Raw genomic sequence first — 8,334 nt, forward strand, 5'->3', positions numbered from 1 at the left:
GGGGAGGGTGTGGGGGACTTTTGGGATAGCATTGGAAATGTAAATGAAATAAATACCTAATTAAAAAAAAGAATTCCATTGTCCTTCACTATCACAGATAATCAAAATCTGGTGGATTTCTTGCAGGTAGTAAATGTTCACATTATGCAACAGTTTTATGGCACAGGCTACAAACAATCAAGATGAATACCATCCTTGGCATCTGAACAGGATTCTAAAGACCATCCACCCACCCTTCAGCAAAACAGTGAAACATAATTAAACCCAAAAGCTTAGTGTTAACCCTGCATATATTAGGATATAGAAGGCCTGAGGTATAGAACAGCTCTCAGGAGAAACAAAGAAGGCTGTTTGCCTCAGTTTTATATTTGAGTAACTGCTATGACCATAAGCATGCATGCCAACTGAAAACTAGCACTGTGTGCGGTACTGGGCTTTGGCTCAAATTATTAGACTACAGGTTGACATGCAAATGGATGAAATATATAAAATAAAATAAGGGATATTTGGGAAACCAATTAAATTAAATGCATTTGAACATAGAGACTTATGCATATTTTATAAGCATAAGCAGTAAAGCACAAGCAACTCTGCGATGTTGCATAAGAAGAGGGAGTCAATCTAATTCAAGTTCTAGCTATATCAATCTTAGTCATATAGCCAAAGGATGGGTCATGTTATCACAAGGACACTTGCTCAACAATGTTCATTGCTGCTTTATTCATAATAGCCAGACATTGGGGGAAAAAACCTAGATATTTCTTGACAGAAGAATGAATTCAGAAAATGTGGTACTTTATGCAATAGAGTATTACTCGGTTGTTTAAAAAAAAAAAAAAAGAACATCATGAAATTTGCAGGCTAATGGATAAAACTAGAATGAATCATTCTGTGTCAGGTAACCCAGTCACAGAAAAATAAATTTGTTCATATTTACTTATATGTGGATATTATACATTAAATAAATGATAACCAACCTACAATCTGTAGACTCTGAGATTTTAGGTGAAGAGGAAGGGACTAGAGGGAACTGGTGTATAATGGGAGAATTTGAGAGGGAGAAAAAGAAAAAGTAAAAGGAACAGTCAAAATTTAGTTATAAAGATGTGTATTGTGTGATGAGCAAAACTGAACCTTGAAGGTGAGGGAATATAAGGGATTTGAATGCCTCAATTAGATGAGACTTGGTTCTCCAAAGAATAAATATTGAATTGTTTTAACAATGAGAAAGAAAGGAGAGCTAGGCAGAAATGAACTGTGGGGGCCCAGAGAAAGAATTTTCAAGATAGGGATTTTGAGATAGGTCAGGAGTGAATCTGTTTGTAGGTCAGAAAATGACCCAAGATGAGAAGTCAAGATATAAATATTTTAAAAGAAGAACATAAAGAAAAAGTAAGGGAAAATCTGACCTTCAGAAGCACCGGGATGTCTCACAGCCTAGTTAGATAACTGTATGAAATATGAAAAAAAATTCACCAATTTTCTCTGAAAACATTACTGATTCCTTAGAAAGAAAACCTTTTAACCTCCTTGCAACCCCAAAATTATGTCCCAGCTTAAACACTCTGTTAAGTTCAAAACATGAATTTTCAAAATTTATAGGTGAACTTGGGAAAGAGAAGGAGCACGGCTTCTTGTTTATCTATTGTGACTGCAGAGCTAAGAATGCTTTTTTCTTGGTGTTGGGTAGCCTAATTCCACAGAGAATCTATTCTCTCCAGGCAATGCTCACTCACTAACAGAATTTGAGTTTAGATATCAATTAGCAAAATGTAATATATTTAATATTCTTGACTACTTAAACAACCAGAAATATTTTCCGACAATATAATGCCATTCTGCCTAGTAATTACAGTACAAGAATTGATAGCCAGACTTTAGTAAGGAAGAATTAATGAGATTTGCCATTACAATTCCTAAGGATTTTTATCTCCCAGAGAAATTATTTGACATAGCTGGGGATGTATTTTCTTAATGTTTAGATTTATTGAACTTTATGTGTGTGAGTAGTTTGCCAGTGTGTACTGTGTGTGTGTTTGTTACATCCCCTTGAACTGGGTCGTGAATTGTTATGAGTCACCATGTAGATGCTAGAAAGTGCCAGCCACCATCCCAGGCCCAGGAAGATAACTAGTAGCATAATTTTAATACATAGTTAATCTCTTTGTTCTTGTATAGTAAAAAAAGAGATTTTATATTTCCAAGAATTGATAGTAAAAGGCAATTTACTTAAAAGTAATGTTCAATGAATTTTTTAAGCAAAATCATAAATTGATTATTCTGACTGCTTTTCTATTATTCCTACTGGGCATCCATACTCTGCTGACATTTAGGAGCCAATACAATTTGTTTGTTTGTTATGTGTTATGTCACCTTGACAAAATTCTTTTCAAGCATTAGTAACAAAGATCATATAAATTAATACATTAATATTTACATTATTCCCTAAATATCATTCTGAAACTCATTCCACAAAACAATTCCTTATGTCCTTCAAATTTCTTCCACAGTGCAAGTTCTGAGACAAACCTAATGTATAGTATTTGCAGACCAAATAGAAGTTCCTATAACTAACTAACTGAAATGTGATAATTTATAAGGAGGAGAGGACTAGTTAACTAACCAGTGGTTCTAGGAAATGGAAAGTCTAAGGACATGGTAGCAGTGTCTGCCTCACATACAAGGTCTTCTTGCTACAAAATAGTAAAAGATGTTTGGAAAGACAACTTGGCGGATAAAGCACTCCTGTCAAAAGCCTGAGAACTAACCTTCATCCATGTAAAATGCTGGGTGGTATGATGACTACCTGTAATCCCAGCATTCAACACAAAGACAGGGCAATTCAGGGAAGAAGCTGGCTAACTGCATAGGCCAGCATCATTGAGCTCATGCTTTTTAGAGAGACCCTGCCTCAGTAGTCAATCAAGAACACTTGAAGAGACACCCAGTAAAATTCATGCCTCCACACATATTTACACACACATGAACATACATATTCAACTACACACATGTAAACATACATACATACATACATACATACACCTAAAGTGCACACACATGCACATGAAAAGAGTTATAGAGAACATCACAAGGAAAGGAGAGCAAGCTGCTAGTCCAGGGGCCACACCTTCATGACTTTATAACTACTACCCAAGAGACTGGTCTCTTAGATCTTATTAACATATAAAATTGAAACTAAAGTTCTAACACATGACCTTTAGAGAAATACATTCCAACCACACCAGGAAGAAATATAATGGAGTCTACTAATCTATTCTTACAACTGCTCTATTGTAGGCATGTAGACTCCATTTTCTCCAGCCTCATTTTCTTCACAATAGGTTCTGCCCTGGCAACATAAAATACTTTCATCTGAGCCTACAGGAAAGGGAGCCATCCACAATCTTTACTCAAAAAACTAAAATCTTAGCACCTTTGCTTCCTCATCCCATCACCGTCCCTGGAATGGTGACTATAACGCTGAATGGACACCTCCACATATTGCTCCCACACAAAAATAGATATTCCTGGAAATTGAACAGAGGTTTTATCCTCTATTTTAATTCTTTCACTTTGAAACAACTCTACATTAGCACTGAAATAGTTGATTAGAATTCCTGTTAATCAAAAGGTATTGAGTTCAAAATTAGTTTTCAATGAAAATTAAGAACAGAAAAAGGTAAAGAAAAACAAACAAACAAAAAGGATAATGAGAGCTTCTCGTTTCATTAGGACTGTTTCTGCTCCTGAATGTGACACTTTTTAAGATCCATTCATTTTTTACAAGAAGGTAATTAGATAATAAATACAAGGTTAAAACCTGTGTAGATGACAGAAGGGTGCCTAAGTATGACTTAGCAAGGCTTAAAACTCTCAAAAATCCTTCACATCCAGTATCTTGACAAAGCTCTACAATGTAGAGTTTAAAATTATATACATGCTGTCAGTTCATTTTCTTCAATATATAAGTAGAGTGATTGATGAGATTATTCATATCTATTTCATTTTATGTTTCATTTTTCTTTTGACTGTGTTCCATTATTTTGTGTCAAAAGTAAATATACATTGATTCAAAAGACCATCAAAATGTTGTCAAATTTAGATGGGTTTAATATGAACAATTGCATTTTCCATCTTATTCCTGAATATTAAAGCACACAGGTTGTGATTTTATTGCAGTAGAAAAATATGTTCTCTCAGTGTCAGTGGATGTAGAGAGCAGAATAAGGCTTTTCCTATATGTTCAACAGAGGTATATTAAATCGGACCAAAGTCTTCAAATATTTCGTGTTTGGTGAAAATAACTAAATCATTTATGAGTTAACTCTCCTCGTGCTGACTTGTAAAAAACTACAGCCAAAGGCATTAAAATTCTCTGCAGAGTGTCATTTGTCTTGACACAGCACTAAAGGCAAAGCCAGCAGAAACATTCAATTTCCTCCTTGTCTTCTGAGTAAAAGAAGAAGACAGCCCTAAAAGGACTTTCTGGCCTCAATAATGTGCAAATTTTCTTTTTTACTTTTTTCCTCAGAAGCTATGTTGGTAACAGGCATCTGTCCTTTCAGCAAACATATAAAACCTAGCAGCAATGAAGAATGGACAGAGGCTGAACTGAATCAAGTTACAGCTAAAATGCTTTTACAACAATTCTCGTATCTCGTTTGTTGTTGTTGTTGCTGTTGTTTACATTTTAAGTTCATGATTTTGCCTTACCAAACTACTCATACATAAGGCACATGCTTAAGACCTGATAGTTTCCAATCAAGTATACCAGAAGAAGGTGAATTTGCCCATTGGAAGACATTATGGCAAGCTGCATACTAGGGGATTTATCTCCTGGCAAATGAGGTAGTGAAGGCATTTTGTTTGAGAGCATCAGTAACAGGGCTCCTCTTGCCCAGTCCCAGTTGCCACTGGCAGGGACTAGCCACAGAGTGGACCTCTTCCTGACAATATCTCCAGTAGTGATTGGCAGGCATGGGTGCCAGATACCAAAGTCTCCTTAAACTCTTCCTCTTCAAACTGTAAAACCCAGTATGAAACTCACTCACATTACCATCACCTGCAAACTCAGAGCTTGGGTCCTGATAGTTTTTTAAGCTTTATGGATTATATCTCTAAATTAAAATTGTGCATTTTCTTTCAAACAATTTTATTTCTACACATTGAAAAACCTCTTTATTATTTAAATGACTTTGACTTTAATGATTTGCTTTCCCCAGTATCCTACACTTCCTGTTATTGAACTTAAATATGTTCTGGGAGGCCTCAAATTAGGGACTACACAGGTAAAACCATTGTGTAGAACATAATCACATGCTTTCTAATATTTGTTCCACTTAAGCTTATAATAACAATTGAACTGGAGAAATGGAGCACAGTGGTTAAGAGTCCTCGACCTTGCAGAGGACTCAGGCTCAGTTCCCTGTACCCACATGGTCACTCAGAACCACGTGTAACTCCAGTTCCAAGGATCTAACATCTTATAATACCTGCAGACACCAAGCATACATGTTGTACACATGCCTTTGGGTAAAACCCGAGAGAGGGGAGGGGAGGGGGAGGAGAGGGAGGGGGAGAGGGAGGGGGAGAGAGGGAGAGAATATTCTACTGCTGCTTACAGGGTTTTCACAGTGACAAGCAGTATATAAGAGGTGAAACTGGCTAAGCTGGTGATTTGCTTTTCATATTTTATACCTCAGGTACAAAACTTTTATTTATTATGCTGAATAATTTCAGAATTGTCTATTCCATGTCTCTCAAACTGGCTAATTGCATATTATCCCCATATTTCAGAGTTGGAGAATTTTGATAAATAGCATTGCTAATTATCAAATATCATAAAGCAAGCACCCAGAAGAACGATATTCAAGTAAAGATTTCCCTGACACCAATACACATCTCATTCCATGCTTTATTGTCCTTCATCCAACTGGTTGTCCAACTACATTTAAGTAATCCATCCTAGGATCATGATATGCCTTTCAGCCTTTCTTTTACATTGTGCAACAACAAAAACTAGTGAGCTCTCAACCCGACTTGGTAAGAAAAATTCTTTCCTTACAGTAATACTAAACAATAAAATCTCTTATTTAGCCACAGGTTTGCAAATATTTGAAGATAGATATCATATTCAATTCCAGAAGCACCACCTCGTGCTCATCACATTCACATGCACAGGTAAGTACACATATATTCATCTACTTACACTGACCCCACACACCTCCTCTAGATGAATCTTTCTCCAGTATCTTTGAATACTGTCAAAATATGTCTGCCAAACCTTCAGTAAAGTCATGTTTCTCCCATTCTTTCCATCATGCCACTATCTTATGCCTCCTTAAAACTGACTAAAAGTGACTTACCAAAGGACACAAGGCTACCAACTGGTCAAGTACAAGATGCTACCTTCTTGCTAGTAGATATTAATGTTCCTCATCAGGCATACAGGATTTTGTCATTATATTTCCATGCATTTATTCACATTCAGATACATAGATGATGAGGGACTATCTAATGGACTGCTACTATATTAACAGCTTTGTATGAGACATCAGCTATGATAGGCTGTATTTCAATATAGGGGCTAAAATATCAGAACACTTACTATGTGATAGGCAAAAGGCAATCAGTTGATTGCTAATGGTTGTGGTGTAAATTTGAAGCAAGCACTGTCTCTGAATCTGTTTGTACTTGAACTGGGAATGATTCCTGGCTAAGTACATATACCCAGTTCACATTGTAAAGAGGCACAAGTCCCTAGCAGGCCCCCAGACCTTAGCACAACTGACTCCATGATGGACATGCCATTCAGGTTGTAAGAGGCAGAACATAGACAATACTACCTGCTAAAACAAAACAAGGAAAGACTCAATCCATCAAAGTCCATAGTTCTGTGTAAAGTCTCTAAACCTACTAATCATGCTTTTTGGCTTCTCTAGTTGCTTTTCTGGTTCTTTTTAATTTTTTTAATTGAAATATGTTACCCTAGAACATAGTTTTTAATGCTTAAAAGTTTACAGAGAAAGTCTTGGCATTACATCTGAAACCCAAACAATCAATGCAGTCACCAGTTGCCTAATAAATGCTTTCTGTTTTGTTTTGTTTTGTTTTGTTTTGTTTTGTTTTGTTTTCTTCCCTTTTCTTTTCTTTTTTTTTTTTTACTGGATATTTTCTTTATTTATATTTCAAATGTTATCTCCTTTCCTGATTCACCCCCAGAGATCCCCTACATCCTCCCTCCCCCTGCTTCTATGAGGGTGTTCCCCTACCCACCCACCCACTCCCACCTCCCCACCCTTGTATTCTCCTAGTGGGGCATCAAGCCTTCACAGGACCAAGGGTCTCTCCTCCCATTGATGCCCAACAATGCCATCCTCTGCTACATATGTGGCTGGAGCCATGGGTCCCTCCATGTGTACTTCTTGGTTGGTGGTTTAGTTCCTTGGAGCTCTGGGGGATCTAGTTGGTTGATATTGTTGTTCTTCCTATGGGGTTGAAAATTTCTATCAGCTTAATGCATGTCTGTGCAGTCTTATTTGGTATACACCATGACAAGACTTATACACAGGAATATCAAAGCAACTAATCATTTAAACTGACCATTGAAGAAGAAATGGGCAGCATGCCATCACAAGAATCAAAGTGAATTCAGAAGAGTTGAACAAACATCAATAAAGAGGCAAGAATGAATTCAGTCTTGCTCTGTAATGGAAGAGGAGCTATGCATAGATGTGATCACTAATCTTTCTGGTCAACTGGATTCAATTAAGACATGCCTGGAAAACTAGCAGCACCTCTCTAGATATATGAATATTTTCATATGCGTATAAACTAGGACTTATTTTGTATTAATAGTTCAATTCATTTTTAGCTGAGACAGAACATCACGGTCGACTGGAAGTAGTGTTGCAAAGCTGTATCTTGTCCTTGATTCCTTCCTTTTATTTCTTCAACTTTCTGGCTTCCATGTGAGTAATTCTGCCATACTAATTCCAGGCTACCATAATGCTCTGCCTCAGCTTGTGTACAAAAAAATGGAGCCAACTAAGAGTGAGTTGAACTATTAATTCAGCATAAGTCCTTCTAGTATGAGAAGGTGAGTGCATAAAACTGTTTACTACACAAGTATCAGGAATTAGGTTTTAATCCCCACAACCCACACAAAATAATACAACACTCTCTTCAATGATACCTTGGTCAAGGAAGGAATAAAGAAAGAAATTAAGGACTTTTTAGAGTTNAATGAAAATGAAGCCACAACATATCCAAACTTATGGGACACAATGAAAGCATTTCTAAGAGGAAAACTTATAGCTATGAGTGCCTCCAAAA

Source organism: Mus caroli, chromosome 4, assembly GCF_900094665.2.
Source record: "Mus caroli chromosome 4, CAROLI_EIJ_v1.1, whole genome shotgun sequence".
Lineage (NCBI taxonomy): Eukaryota > Metazoa > Chordata > Mammalia > Rodentia > Muridae > Mus > Mus caroli.